Source organism: Stegodyphus dumicola, chromosome 11 (assembly GCF_044657685.1).
Source record: "Stegodyphus dumicola isolate Sdum_Otavi_A_Nest chromosome 11, ASM4465768v1".
Taxonomy (NCBI): Eukaryota; Metazoa; Arthropoda; class Arachnida; order Araneae; family Eresidae; genus Stegodyphus; species Stegodyphus dumicola.
In genome coordinates this window covers 115,867,180-115,883,635 of record NC_140778.1, presented here as the reverse complement: position 1 = coordinate 115,883,635, position 16,456 = coordinate 115,867,180, and the positions used below count along the sequence as shown (strand labels likewise).

Below are 16,456 nucleotides of genomic sequence, written 5' to 3'. Positions count from 1 at the left end.
TTCGCCATTTTAAGGCGATAAGATTTGAAAAATTCGTGTAGCAAATAAAATTTACAATTCGCTTTTTATTACGTGCGGAAGAAAATTTTTTAAAATGCAGAAGTAAAATATCTGAACTATTACATGTGTGAATAGTATTTGTATAAGTCTACGATAACTTTTTTCCAAATCAGGTATATATAAAAAACAGATATAAAGTCCACTGAAATTTCCTTCCATATTATGCTGCTCATAATTCAAATTTCTAACAGAAACAATAATTATAAAACAAGCCTCCCTCCTAAAGAGAAAGAAAAATGTATATATATTAAAAAAAATTATCTAGTGTCTATTTCTATTAGCTTGTTAAAATAAATATAAAGATATTAAGAACAAATGCAATTTTTTTTAGAATATATATCAATATGAATATAATAAGAGCCACTGCAATTTTTAGGTGTTGTGGTCAAGAAACAATGTAATTATATCATTTCATAAGTTTCAGTGCAAACCAAGCTAATAGAAATAGAATTCAGATTAAATTCTTTTTATACTTATTTTAATGTTTTTCCGTTTTGAAATTTACTAACCATCGTTTCCTGCATTTATTAAACATCAGATGTTACTTGAGCAACTGAAATTTCACCCAGTCTTAATTAAAGCTCGCGTAATCGATTATTTTCGGAACTTCTTAATGTTTTGTTTATATTTAACATCTGAATCGAGACGCAGTTTTCAGTTCAGCCATAATACTTTATTAGCTATTACATCTTCTTGTATTAATTAGACGATACATGAACGCGTTTGCGCGCTTATGGACGCAAGATTCGGCAGAACATGGTTTTATGATAGAGATTTGTACCGTTAAAAATAGCATTTAAAGAGAAAGAAAGAGAAAACTTGCAAAGGAGGAAGTGTGTGTGTGATTATGGCAAAGCCTCGAGGGCTATCTGCCTAAGAGGAGGTATGCCTTCGTGGAGGACTTTCTAAGGGAAACTGGCTCGTATAGACGTTACACATGGGGAAAACCACGAAAACGCCCATGCAGCCAGCCCGTTCGCGGGATTCGAACTTAGGACCGAACTACCAGTGTTCAGCGACTTTACCGCTCGGCCGCTGGTGGGCCCTTGCAAAGGATGAAGAATATAATTGAATATGGCTTACTTTAAAGTGTCACAATTTTATATTATTAACGTCCTATATTATTTCTATTTAATTTTTTTTTCACTTTTTTTCTGCAATAAAGAATTCAAAACACTGTATGCACAGCGCCAGCGTCTCGCAGTGCGTGGTGCTTAGAAATAAGCTGTAGCTGGAGTTTGATATTATAACCCATTTTTAATGCAGATATTGATTTTGAAAAATCTTAGATACGGAAACAGGAGAAAATCACTGAAAAAACTTTACTTGATAATGTATAAGTTCTTTTATCGCTAACCTTTTTAGGAACATCTAATGGTATAGATGTAGTGAGTAATAAAAAATACACAGCAACACGGCTCTGATTGCAAGATATGTAATCCCATTCCAGAGAGGTGAAAAGGAGAATTTCCACCTCCAATTTCATGGAGTACACCCCAGTGCTTTTTTTAAGTCCTTGACATCCGCCATTCGCAGTGCTTTCTATAATTCAGGTTCCCAGATGATGTCCATGAAGTACTGCAAGAACAGGATTTCTCTTGTTTATGACGGGCATTCTAAAAAAAAAGGCGAGATGAGAACTTTTCGACATCCGTGGCATGTTCCTGAAGTGTGTCTGGGGGATTATGGTGAGACGATTTTAATTGAAGCCTGCTGTACTCTTTTAAACACTTCTGTCGGTTAGAGCTTCAAAGTCTAGTCTCTGGTTTTCTGAACGAGGTTGAAGAATATCCGCAGCGTCTGCTCTTAGAGAAGAGGCGAGACGACAGGCCTTAACTTGTGAATCCCATGCATTCGCATCCGCCACTATAGAAAATTGTGTCTTATATATATATGAGAGGAGCTCTTCTCATCAGACTTGGATAGATTCAGAGAGGAACGAGCAGGCATGGGTAAACCATCAGTATTGCTCCCTGGCGTCGCTACGAAATTCTTCAACACGTGAACTTCTTTGGCGCCTGCAGAAAACCTATCATCAATTTGTTGTTCGATTTGCGTTTGGACGGCAGAAAAATCTTCTTTCTGTTTGTTTTTTTGACACAAGAAACTCTGTAAACGATTTGTTGTTCACGGATAAAACTCGCTTTTCTATTTGTTCTTTGACAGAAGAAACCTTTGCTTCAATTTGTCCACCTTTACTTTCAATTGAGTCTGTTCTGACTTCCATAGCCTCAGATGTGTTTTCTCTTATGCAGGTAATTTCACTTTTCATTTCCTCTTTAGCAGCCCTTATCTCTGATTTAACGGATTCTTGACAAGATTCCATCTTTCCTTCAACGACTTTCTCCCCTTTAACTAATTCATGATCAGTTTCCATCTTTTTTTTTTTTTTTTTTTTTTTTTGTCGCGCTTTCATTTCTGCTTTAACAGCTTCCATCCTTCTTTCCCCAGTTTCATTTTTACGTTAACAGGTTCCATCTCTTCTTTAACGGAACTCCTTCAGCTTTCATTTCTTCTTTGAACGCAGCGAACTTTGGCATCAACTGCCTTATTTGTTCACCATTCGTCTTGTCACTGGCATTCAATAACCCTATGACACCCAAAAAGTGTTGCTTGCGTACGGGTTCGTAACAGAATGAATGCAAAAAGTGTGATAAAATTTTCACAAAAATTATCCTTATCAAAAGAAATATAACAGAACGTTGGAATTTTCATCAGAGATATTCGTACAAGTGTTCACAATATCACGCAGTATAATCAGTAGTTAGACTTCAAACTACTAAAAATTTTTAATTGATAGAAAATCCCCCCCCTCCACAAAATGCGCTTCTAAAGAGAAAGCTAAATCTGATATTTCAGTTCACACAGTACTAAAACAAGGCGCAATAACACTAATTCAGCAACTGAACTAAGATGTCTCTCTCCGGTATTTTACAGCTTTCAATCGGTCGCCAAAAATTTCCAGTAATTTCTTTACTTCTTGCAATTTCCGGTAAACAAAGAGGATGGAATTACGGTTACAGCTAACACAGTATTCTATAATGTTTCTGTCATTTCAAATGAAATTAAAGAGTTATCCATTTGTTCAGTGTTAGAAGCACGTGCTCCTATATTTTTACTTTTCCGACGTTGCAGCTGTCTGTTAAAATTTACCCCGCGCTCTATAGATGGGGAAACTCAAAAATTTTAATTATAATTCTACTAAAAATATCAAACTAAATACAAAATTCGTAACATGACTGCACGACTAAGTGAAAATATAAGAACAGCAAATGACCGTAATAAAATGTGGATTGTGTGTGCAAAAAATTCAGCATAATAAGTAGGTTAGGGATATTAGAAAAACATGCGAACCAATCATTGTAACTAAAAATGCAGGTATTAATCCTCCATATACTTTCTGATCATTTGGAATATATTACATTCGAAGTTATTTGAAATTTAGTAATTTGATTTTATTCGTCTTCTTGAAATTCCGACTGACATTTAAACGATTTTAAATTTAGGAGCTACAATTGCTCCTCAGAGCACAGTACGCAGAAGAAGAGGCTTGGAAATAAAAGAAGGTGTACCTGGAACTGAAGATTTCAATTTAGTTTTGTTAAAAATTCAAAAAACGAATATTTTTATAGATGCAAAAATAAGTGAATGAATTAAATGTTAAATATGTGGATAACATTCAGATAGGCTTCTGAACGTATTTTCCGTGTAAAATACACAAAGAAACATATATAACGGACTGATCATGCTCGTCATTAACATTGGAGTTCAAACCGTAACTAAAGAGCAGACAAAGCAAAACAGAAAAAATTTCCAACGGGAAAGAATATGGTTGAATGTAGTTTATTTTAATGTGTCAGCGTTTATATTACAAGCATCATATTTTATTTGTATTTAACTTTATTTTATTATTTTCCATACTTCCTGCAGATTTCCTAAATAATTTTTTTTAATAAGAAAGTATAAAAAAAGCTAAGGCTCTTAACCAATCAACCTGTTACTAGCTATATAATTTAAATGACTTGATGTTATTGTAAGCATCTCTTTCAAATTTATACGTAAAGAATTACCCTAAACCTGAACTTCTTTAATCGTACCATTACTTAAACAACTTTAGACTTGCCTCTTCAAATTCGAATTTTAAAAATAGTGTTCTGAAACCATTGCGCTGCACGTATGTGTATAAATCACTAGCAGATCTTGAGAAACGATGTATATTAAAAAAAGTGACCACTGCTTATCTTTGAAATGATGCATTGCAGTTTTCAAATAGTAATACATAATGATAGGCGAAAAGCACTTAGGAAAAAGAATTATTATGCTTATATATTTAACATTTAAAAATAATACTAGAATAGAAATACGATAATCGGATAAATAATAGAAATACGCACCATCGACATTCAGTAGAAATTCAACTCATCTTATGAGGAATGCAGTGTTTCTCTTAGTAGGCGGGGCTTAGAAATAAGGTGTTGCCAATGTTTGATGCAATGGCCCCTTTTCCCAAAACACAGAGCATACAAATTGAGATTTTTGAACAAAAATTTCCAGCAACAATGTTAATGAAAACAATGGAAATATTTATATTTTAAATTTTATAGATCTTTCAATGTTAACGTTTTAGTAACATATGAAGGAGAAGCGGACGTCAATTAAAATATCACGTAATACAGCTCTGATTGCACGTGTGAGGAGTATCTCAGTTTATAAATATTTTAAAATTTAATAATGTAAGTAGTTTAGTTCTTTACTAAAAATTAAAAAATAAATTTAATTAGCTTTATTCTTTTCGAATAATACTTTAAAAGTTACTCTGAATAATAGCACTAAATTTCGGAAATGTCTGCGATTTTTCCTACACTTCTGGATAATTAACTATGCCTGACACAAGAAACTGAATACCCTTTTATATCTATGCAATAAATTTGCGAAACGCACTAACTTTTCGTATAACGAACGTATTATCGGAAAATGATATTTATGTGTGATACTACGTGATATGATATAATGATATTGTGTGTAGCATATTATAAACGTTGCCTTTCTCTTTCCTGCCATGCTGTGAGACTTAGGGAAACAAGCAACGTGCAAATTCTTTTCTTAATTTCAGTAAGGCCGCTCCCGGAGGCAGTGCAATAACGGGCCAACCTTTGGCAAGGGCGGTATAAATACCTAACCGCAAGCCGAGTGTTCAAAAATTAGATTAAAATCAGGACACTCTGTAAGTAACATATCAGATTTTAATCTGATAAGAACAGATACTACACTTGATCTTAGCCAACAGGCCGAGAAACGATAACGTGTAGTGGTTGCAAGAAATACTACCCATAGTTTCTTCTAACTGTTAACTACTGGTCAAATGTTTTTTCTCTCATCCTAGCAAAGGCCACAAAATTACAATATGTAAACACAATATCAAGTATCACTTCTGTATTGGACTAGAGATATACAGGTTGTTTCGTACTAAATGAAGCAAAAACATATATCGTAGTACAAATTGTTACAATATGTAAACACAATATCAAGTATCACTTCTGTATTGGGCAAGAGATATACAGGTTGTTTCGTACTAAATGAAGCAAAAACAAATATCGTAGTACAAATTCTGTATTCGATTTATTAGGCCCAAAGAGGCTGGAATACATACAGAGTACGTCTGTGGTATCGCTTTGCGAGAAGAGTGAAGCCGGCGTAAACAAATAAGCTCTGCTAAATGACTGCAAAGAAGATGCTTTAGAAAGACACCTTCGAATCAAAATGAGACCAACAAGCAAACGTACTTATCAAGTTTACAGTATGTTTTCGCCATTTTAAGGCGATAAGATTTGAAAAATTCGTGTAGCAAATAAAATTTACAATTCGCTTTTTATTACGTGCGGAAGAAAATTTTTTAAAATGCAGAAGTAAAATATCTGAACTATTACATGTGTGAATAGTATTTGTATAAGTCTACGATAACTTTTTCCCAAATCAGATATATCTAAAAAACAGATATAAAGTCCACTGAAATTTCCTTCCATATTATGCTGCTCATAATTCAAATTTCACACAGAAACAATAATTATAAAACAAGCCTCCCTCCTAAAGAGAAAGAAAAATGTATATATATTAAAAAAAATTATCTAGTGTCTATTTCTATTAGCTTGTTAAAATAAATATAAAGATATTAAGAACAAATGCAATTTTTTTTAGAATATATATCAATATGAATATAATAAGAGCCACTGCAATTTTTAGGTGTTGTGGTCAAGAAACAATGTAATTATATCATTTCATAAGTTTCAGTGCAAACCAAGCTAATAGAAATAGAATTCAGATTAAATTCTTTTTATACTTATTTTAATGTTTTTCCGTTTTGAAATTTACTAACCATCGTTTCCTGCATTTATTAAACATCAGATGTTACTTGAGCAACTGAAATTTCACCCAGTCTTAATTAAAGCTCGCGTAATCGATTGTTTTCGGAACTTCTTAATGTTTTGTTTATATTTAACATCTGAATCGAGACGCAGTTTTCAGTTCAGCCATAATACTTTATTAGCTATTACATCTTCTTGTATTAATTAGACGATACATGAACGCGTTTGCGCGCTTATGGACGCAAGATTCGGCAGAACATGGTTTTATGATAGAGATTTGTACCGTTAAAAATAGCATTTAAAGAGAAAGAAAGAGAAAACTTGCAAAGGGGGAAGTGTGTGTGTGATTATGGCAAAGCCTCGAGGGCTATCTGCCTAAGAGGAGGTATGCCTTCGTGGAGGACTTTCTAAGGGAAACTGGCTCGTATAGACGTTACACATGGGGAAAACCACGAAAACGCCCATGCAGCCAGCCCGTTCGCGGGATTCGAACTTAGGACCGAACTACCAGTGTTCAGCGACTTTACCGCTCGGCCGCTGGTGGGTCCTTGCAAAGGATGAAGAATATAATTGAATATGGCTTACTTTAAAGTGTCACAATTTTATATTATTAACGTCCTATATTATTTCTATTTAATTTTTTTTCACTTTTTTTCTGCAATAAAGAATTCAAAACACTGTATGCACAGCGCCAGCGTCTCGCAGTGCGTGGTGCTTAGAAATAAGCTGTAGCTGGAGTTTGATATTATAACCCATTTTTAATGCAGATATTGATTTTGAAAAATCTTAGGTACGGAAACAGGAGAAAATCACTGAAAAAACTTTACTTGATAATGTATAAGTTCTTTTATCGCTAACCTTTTTAGGAACATCTAATGGTATAGATGTAGTGAGTAATAAAAAATACACAGCAACACGGCTCTGATTGCAAGATATGTAATCCCATTCCAGAGAGGTGAGAAGGAGAATTTCCACCTCCAATTTCATGGAGTACACCCCAGTGCTTTTTTTTTAAGTCCTTGACATCCGCCATTCGCAGTGCTTTCTATAATCCAGGTTCCCAGATGATGTCCATGAAGTACTGCAAGAACAGGATTTCTCTTGTTTCTGACGGGCATTCTAAAAAAAAGGCGAGATGAGAACTTTTCGACATCCGTGGCATGTTCCTGAAGTGTTTCTGGGGGATTATGGTGAGACGATTTTAATTGAAGCCTGCTGTACTCTTTTAAACACTTCTGTCGGTTAGAGCTTCAAAGTCTAGTCTCTGGTTTTCTGAACGAGGTTGAAGAATATCCGCAGCGTCTGCTCTTAGAGAAGAGGCGAGACGACAGGCCTTAACTTGTGAATCCCATGCATTCGCATCCGCCACTATAGAAAATTGTGTCTTATATATATATGAGAGGAGCTCTTCTCATCTTACTTGGATAGATTCAGAGAGGAACGAGCAGGCATGGGTAAACCATCAGTATTGCTCCCTGGCGTCGCTACGAAATTCTTCAACACGTGAACTTCTTTGGCGCCTGCAGAAAACCTATCATCAATTTGTTGTTCGATTTGCGTTTGGACGGCAGAAAAATCTTCTTTCTGTTTGTTTTTTTGACACAAGAAACTCTGTAAACGATTTGTTGTTCACGGATAAAACTCGCTTTTCTATTTGTTCTTTGACAGAAGAAACCTTTGCTTCAATTTGTCCACCTTTACTTTCAATTGAGTCTGTTCTGACTTCCATAGCCTCAGATGTGTTTTCTCTTATGCAGGTAATTTCACTTTTCATTTCCTCTTTAGCAGCCCTTATCTCTGATTTAACGGATTCTTGACAAGATTCCATCTTTCCTTCAACGACTTTCTCCCCTTTAACTAATTCATGATCAGTTTCCATCCTTTTTTTTTTTTTTTTTTTTGTCGCGCTTTTATTTCTGCTTTAACAGCTTCCATCCTTCTTCCCCCAGCTTCATTTTTACGTTAACAGGTTCCATCTCTTCTTTAACGGAACTCCTTCAGATTTCATTTCTTCTTTGAATGCAGCGAACTTTGGCATCAACTGCCTTATTTGTTCACCATTCGTCTTGTCACTGGCATTCAATAACCCTATGACACCAAAAAGTGTTGCTTGCGTACGGGTTCGTAACAGAATGAATGCAAAAAGTGTGATAAAATTTTCACAAAAATTATCCTTATCAAAAGAAATATAACAGAACGTTGGAATTTTCATCAGAGATATTCGTACAAGTGTTCACAATATCACGCAGTATAATCAGTAGTTAGACTTCAAACTACTAAAAATTTTTATTTGATAGAAAATCCCCCCCCCCCTCCACAAAATGCGCTTCTAAAGAGAAAGCTAAATCTGATATCTCAGTTCACACAGTACTAAAACAAGGCGCAATAACACTAATTCAGCAACTGAACTAAGATGTCTCTCTCCGGTATTTTACAGCTTTCAATCGGTCGCCAAAAATTTCCAGTAATTTCTTTACTTCTCGCAATTTCCGGTAAACAAAGAGGATGGAATTACGGTTACAGCTAACACAGTATTCTATAACGTTTCTGTCATTTCAAATGAAATTAAAGAGTTATCCATTTGTTCAGTGTTAGAAGCACGTGCTCCTATATTTTTACTTTTCCGACGTTGCAGCTGTCTGTTAAAATTGACCCCGCGCTCTATAGATGGGGAAACTCAAAAATTTTAATTATAATTCTACTAAAAATATCAAACTAAATACAAAATTCGTAACATGACTGCACGACTAAGTGAAAATATAAGAACAGCAAATGACCGTAATAAAATGTGGATTGTGTGTGCAAAAAATTCAGCATAATAAGTAGGTTAGGGATATTAGAAAAACATGCGAACCAATCATTGTAACTAAAAATGCAGGTATTAATCCTCCATATACTTTCTGATCATTTGGAATATATTACATTCGAAGTTATTTGAAAGTTAGTAATTTGATTTTATTCGTCTTCTTGAAATTCCGACTGACATTTAAACGATTTTAAATTTAGGAGCTACAATTGCTCCTCAGAGCACAGTACGCAGAAGAAGAGGCTTGGAAATAAAAGAAGGTGTACCTGGAACTGAAGATTTCAATTTAGTTTTGTTAAAAATTCAAAATACGAATATTTTTATAGATGCAAAAATAAGTGAATGAATTAAATGTTAAATATGTGGATAACATTCAGATAGGCTTCTGAACGTATTTTCCGTGTAAAATACACAAAGAAACATATATAACGGACTGATCATGCTCGTCATTAACATTGGAGTTCAAACCGTAACTAAAGAACAGACAAAGCAAAACAGAAAAAATTTCCGACGGGAAAGAATATGGTTGAATGTAGTTTATTTTAATGTGTCAGCGTTTATATTACAAGCATCATATTTTATTTGTATTTAACTTTATTTTATTATTTTCCATACTTCCTGCAGATTTCCTAAATAATTTTTTTTTAATAAGAAAGTATAAAAAAAGCTAAGGCTCTTAACCAATCAACCTGTTACTAGCTATATAATTTAAATGACTTGATGTTATTGTAAGCATCACTTTCAAATTTATACGTAAAGAATTACCCTAAACCTGAACTTCTTTAATCGTACGATTACTTAAACAACTTGAGACTTGCCTCTTCAAATTCGAATTTTAAAAATAGTGTTCTGAAACCATTGCGCTGCACGTATGTGTATAAATCACTAGCAAATCTTGAGAAACGATGTATATTAAAAAAAGTGACCACTGCTTATCTTTGAAATGATGCATTGCAGTTTTCAAATAGTAATACATAATGATAGGCGAAAAGCACTTAGGAAAAAGAATTATTATGCTTATATATTTAACATTTAAAAATAATACTAGAATAGAAATACGATAATCGGATAAATAATAGAAATACGCACCATCGACATTCAGTAGAAATTCAACTCATCTTATGAGGAATGCAGTGTTTCTCTTAGTAGGCGGGGCTTAGAAATAAAGTGTTGCCAATGTTTGATGCAATGGCCCCTTTTCCCAAAACACAGAGCATACAAATTGAGATTTTTGAACAAAAATTTCCAGCAACAATGTTAATGAAAACAATGGAAATATTTATATTTTAAATTTTATAGATCTTTCAATGCTAACGTTTTAGTAACATATGAAGGAGAAGCGGACGTCAATTAAAATATCACGTAATACAGCTCTGATTGCACGTGTGAGGAGTATCTCAGTTTATAAATATTTTAAAATTTAATAATGTAAGTAGTTTAGTTCTTTACTAAAAATTAAAAAATAAATTTAATTAGCTTTATTCTTTTCGAATAATACTTTAAAAGTTACTCTGAATAATAGCACTAAATTTCGGAAATGTCTGCGATTTTTCCTACACTTCTGGATAATTAACTATACCTGACACAAGAAACTGAATACCCTTTTATATCTATGCAATAAATTTGCGAAACGCACTAACTTTTCGTATAACGAACGTATTATCGGAAAATGATATTTATGTGTGATACTACGTGATATGATATAATGATATTGTGTGTAGCATATTATAAACATTGCCTTTCTCTTTCCTGCCATGCTGTGAGACTTAGAGAAACAAGCAACGTGCAAATTCTTTTCTTAATTTTAGTAAGGCCGCTCCCGGAGGCAGTGCAATAACGGGCCAACCTTTGGCAAGGGCGGTATAAATACCTAACCGCAAGCCGAGTGTTCAAAAACTAGATTAAAATCAGGACACTCTGTAAGTGTCATATCAGATTTTAATCTGATAAGAACAGATACTACACTTGATCTTAGCCAACAGGCCGAGAAGCGATAACGTGTAGTGGTTGCAAGAAATACTGCCCATAGTTTCTTCTAACTGTTAACTACTGGTCAAATGTTTTCTCTCTCATCCTAGCGAAGGCCACAAAATTACAATATGTAAACACAATATCAAGTATCACTTCTGTATTGGGCTAGAGATATACAGGTTGTTTCGTACTAAATGAAGCAAAAACATATATCGTAGTACAAATTGTTACAATATGTAAACACAATATCAAGTATCACTTCTGTATTGGGCAAGAGATATACAGGTTGTTTCGTACTAAATGAAGCAAAAACAAATATCGTAGTACAAATTCTGTATTCGATTTATTAGGCCCAAAGAGGCTGGAATACATACAGAGTACGTCTGTGGTATCGCTTTGCGAGGAGAGTGAAGCCGGCGTAAACAAATAAGCTCTGCTAAATGACTGCAAAGAAGATGCTTTAGAAAGACACCTTCGAATCAAAATGAGACCAACAAGCAAACGTACTTATCAAGTTTACAGTATGTTTTCGCCATTTTAAGGCGATAAGATTTGAAAAATTCGTGTAGCAAATAAAATTTACAATTCGCTTTTTATTACGTGCGGAAGAAAATTTTTTAAAATGCAGAAGTAAAATATCTGAACCATTACATGTGTGAATAGTATTTGTATAAGTCTACGATAACTTTTTTCCAAATCAGATATATATAAAAAACAGATATAAAGTCCACTGAAATTTCCTTCCATATTATGCTGCTCATAATTCAAATTTCACACAGAAACAATAATTATAAAACAAGCCTCCCTCCTAAAGAGAAAGAAAAATGTATATATATTAAAAAAATTTATCTAGTGTCTATTTCTATTAGCTTGTTAAAATAAATATAAAGATATTAAGAACAAATGCAATTTTTTTTAGAATTTATATCAATATGAATATAATAAGAGCCACTGCAATTTTTAGGTGTTGTGGTCAAGAAACAATGTAATTATATCATTTCATAAGTTTCAGTGCAAACCAAGCTAATAGAAAGAGAATTCAGATTAAATTCTTTTTATACTTATTTTAATGTTTTTCCGTTTTGAAATTTACTAACCATCGTTTCCTGCATTTATTAAACATCAGATGTTACTTGAGCAACTGAAATTTCACCCAGTCTTAATTAAAGCTCGCGTAATCGATTATTTTCGGAACTTCTTAATGTTTTGTTTATATTTAACATCTGAATCGAGACGCAGTTTTCAGTTCAGCCATAATACTTTATTAGCTATTAGCATCTTCTTGTATTAATGAGACGATACATGAACGCGTTTGCGCGCTTATGGACGCAAGATTCGGCAGAACATGGTTTTATGATAGAGATTTGTACCGTTAAAAATAGCATTTAAAGAGAAAGAAAGAGAAAACTTGCAAAGGAGGAAGTGTGTGTGTGATTATGGCAAAGCCTCGAGGGCTATCTGCCTAAGAGGAGGTATGCCTTCGTGGAGGACTTTCTAAAGGAAACTGGCTCGTATAGACGTTACACATGGGGAAAACCACGAAAACGCCCATGCAGCCAGCCCGTTCGCGGGATTCGAACCTCGGACCGAACTACCAGTGTTCAGCGACTTTACCGCTCGGCCGCTGGTGGGTCCTTGCAAAGGAGGAAGAATATAATTGAATATGGCTTACTTTAAAGTGTCACAATTTTATATTATTAACGTCCTATATTATTTCTATTTAATTTTTTTTTCACTTTTTTTCTGCAATAAAGAATTCAAAACACTGTATGCACAGCGCCAGCGTCTCGCAGTGCGTGGTGCTTAGAAATAAGCTGTAGCTGGAGTTTGATATTATAAGCCATTTTTAATGCAGATATTGATTTTGAAAAATCTTAGGTACGGAAACAGGAGAAAATCACTGAAAAAACTTTACTTGATAATGTATAAGTTCTTTTATCGCTAACCTTTTTAGGAACATCTAATGGTATAGATGTAGTGAGTAATAAAAAATACACAGCAACACGGCTCTGATTGCAAGATATGTAATCCCATTCCAGAGAGGTGAAAAGGAGAATTTCCACCTCCAATTTCATGGAGTACACCCCAGTGCTTTTTTTTTAAGTCCTTGACATCCGCCATTCGCAGTGCTTTCTATAATTCAGGTTCCCAGATGATGTCCATGAAGTACTGCAAGAACAGGATTTCTCTTGTTTCTGACGGGCATTCTAAAAAAAAGGCGAGATGAGAACTTTTCGACATCCGTGGCATGTTCCTGAAGTGTTTCTGGGGGATTATGGTGAGACGATTTTAATTGAAGCCTGCTGTACTCTTTTAAACACTTCTGTCGGTTAGAGCTTCAAAGTCTAGTCTCTGGTTTTCTGAACGAGGTTGAAGAATATCCGCAGCGTCTGCTCTTAGAGAAGAGGCGAGACGACAGGCCTTAACTTGTGAATCCCATGCATTCGCATCCGCCACTATAGAAAATTGTGTCTTATATATATATGAGAGGAGCTCTTCTCATCATACTTGGATAGATTCAGAGAGGAACGAGCAGGCATGGGTAAACCATCAGTATTGCTCCCTGGCGTCGCTACGAAATTCTTCAACACGTGAACTTCTTTGGCGCCTGCAGAAAACCTATCATCAATTTGTTGTTCGATTTGCGTTTGGACGGCAGAAAAATCTTCTTTCTGTTTGTTTTTTTGACACAAGAAACTCTGTAAACGATTTGTTGTTCACGGATAAAACTCGCTTTTCTATTTGTTCTTTGACAGAAGAAACCTTTGCTTCAATTTGTCCACCTTTACTTTCAATTGAGTCTGTTCTGACTTCCTCAGATGTGTTTTCTCTTATGCAGGTAATTTCACTTTTCATTTCCTCTTTAGCAGCCCTTATCTCTGATTTAACGGATTCTTGACAAGATTCCATCTTTCCTTCAACGACTTTCTCCCCTTTAACTAATTCATGATCAGTTTCCATCTTTTTTTTTTTTTTTTTTTTTTTTTTTTTTTTTGTCGCGCTTTCATTTCTGCTTTAACAGCTTCCATCTTTCTTTCCCCAGTTTCATTTTTACGTTAACATGTTCCATCTCTTCTTTAACGGAACTTCTTCAGCTTTCATTTCTTCTTTGAACGCAGCGAACTTTGGCATCAACTGCCTTATTTGTTCACCATTCGTCTTGTCACTGGCATTCAATAACCCTATGTTACCAAAAAGTGTTGCTTGCGTACGGGTTCGTAACAGAATGAATGCAAAAAGTGTGATAAAATTTTCACAAAAATTATCCTTATCAAAAGAAATATAACAGAACGTTGGAATTTTCATCAGAGATATTCGTACAAGTGTTCACAATATCACGCAGTATAATAAGTAGTTAGACTTCAAACTACTAAAAATTTTTAATTGATAGAAAATCCCCCCCCCTCCACAAAATGCGCTTCTAAAGAGAAAGCTAAATCTGATATTTCAGTTCACACAGTACTAAAACAAGGCGCAATAACACTAATTCAGCAACTGAACTAAGATGTCTCTCTCCGGTATTTTACAGCTTTCAATCGGTCGCCAAAAATTTCCAGTAATTTCTTTACTTCTCGTAATTTCCGGTAAACAAAGAGGATGGAATTACGGTTACAGCTAACACAGTATTCTATAACGTTTCTGTCATTTCAAATGAAATTAAAGAGTTATCCATTTGTTCAGTGTTAGAAGCACGTGCTCCTATATTTTTACTTTTCCGACGTTGCAGCTGTCTGTTAAAATTTACCCCGCGCTCTATAGATGGGGAAACTCAAAAATTTTAATTATAATTCTACTAAAAATATCAAACTAAATACAAAATTCGTAACATGACTGCACGACTAAGTGAAAATATAAGAACAGCAAATGACCGTAATAAAATGTGGATTGTGTGTGCAAAAAATTCAGCATAATAAGTAGGTTAGGGATATTAGAAAAACATGCGAATCAATCATTGTAACTAAAAATGCAGGTATTAATCCTCCATATACTTTCTGATCATTTGGAATATATTACATTCGAAGTTATTTGAAATTTAGTAATTTGATTTTATTCGTCTTCTTGAAATTCCGACTGACATTTAAACGATTTTAAATTTAGGAGCTACAATTGCTCCTCAGAGCACAGTACGCAGAAGAAGAGGCTTGGAAATAAAAGAAGGTGTACCTGGAACTGAAGATTTCAATTTAGTTTTGTTAAAAATTCAAGAAACGAATATTTTTATAGATGCAAAAATAAGTGAATGAATTAAATGTTAAATATGTGGATAACATTCAGATAGGCTTCTGAACGTATTTTCCGTGTAAAATACACAAAGAAACATATATAACGGACTGATCATGCTCGTCATTAACATTGGAGTTCAAACCGTAACTAAAGAACAGACAAAGAAAAACAGAAAAAATTTCCGACGGGAAAGAATATGGTTGAATGTAGTTTATTTTAATGTGTCAGCGTTTATATTACAAGCATCATATTTTATTTGTATTTAACTTTATTTTATTATTTTCCATACTTCCTGCAGATTTCCTAAATAATTTTTTTTTAATAAGAAAGTATAAAAAAAGCTAAGGCTCTTAACCAATCAACCTGTTACTAGCTATATAATTTAAATGACTTGATGTTATTGTAAGCATCTCTTTCAAATTTATACGTAAAGATTTACCCTAAACCTGAACTTCTTTAATCGTACGATTACTTAAACAACTTTAGACTTGCCTCTTCAAATTCGAATTTTAAAAATAGTGTTCTGAAACCATTGCGCTGCACGTATGTGTATAAATCACTAGCAGATCTTGAGAAACGATGTATATTAAAAAAAGTGACCACTGCTTATCTTTGAAATGATGCATTGCAGTTTTCAAATAGTAATACATAATGATAGGCGAAAAGCACTTAGGAAAAAGAATTATTATGCTTATATATTTAACATTTAAAAATAATACTAGAATAGAAATACGATAATCGGATAAATAATAGAAATACGCACCATCGACATTCAGTAGAAATTCAACTCATCTTATGAGGAATGCAGTGTTTCTCTTAGTAGGCGGGGCTTAGAAATAAGGTGTTGCCAATGTTTGATGCAATGGCCCCTTTTCCCAAAACACAGAGCATACAAATTGAGATTTTTGAACAAAAATTTCCAGCAACAATGTTAATGAAAACAATGGAAATATTTATATTTTAAATTTTATAGATCTTTCAATGCTAACGTTTTAGTAACATATGAAGGAGAAGCGGACGTCAATTAAAATAT

At 34.0% G+C, this 16,456-nt stretch overlaps 2 non-coding genes across 2 annotated transcripts; both read right to left on the bottom strand.

Annotated features, from left to right (window-relative positions):
• Window positions 1–5,168: 5,168 nt before the first annotated feature.
• LOC146994329 (U2 spliceosomal RNA) lies at window positions 5,169–5,360 on the bottom strand. The gene has a single exon (XR_015044270.1). It is a non-coding gene; the product is annotated as a U2 spliceosomal RNA (small nuclear RNA).
• Window positions 5,361–11,031: 5,671 nt separating this feature from the next.
• LOC146994328 (U2 spliceosomal RNA) lies at window positions 11,032–11,223 on the bottom strand. The gene has a single exon (XR_015044266.1). It is a non-coding gene; the product is annotated as a U2 spliceosomal RNA (small nuclear RNA).
• Window positions 11,224–16,456: the final 5,233 nt, after the last annotated feature.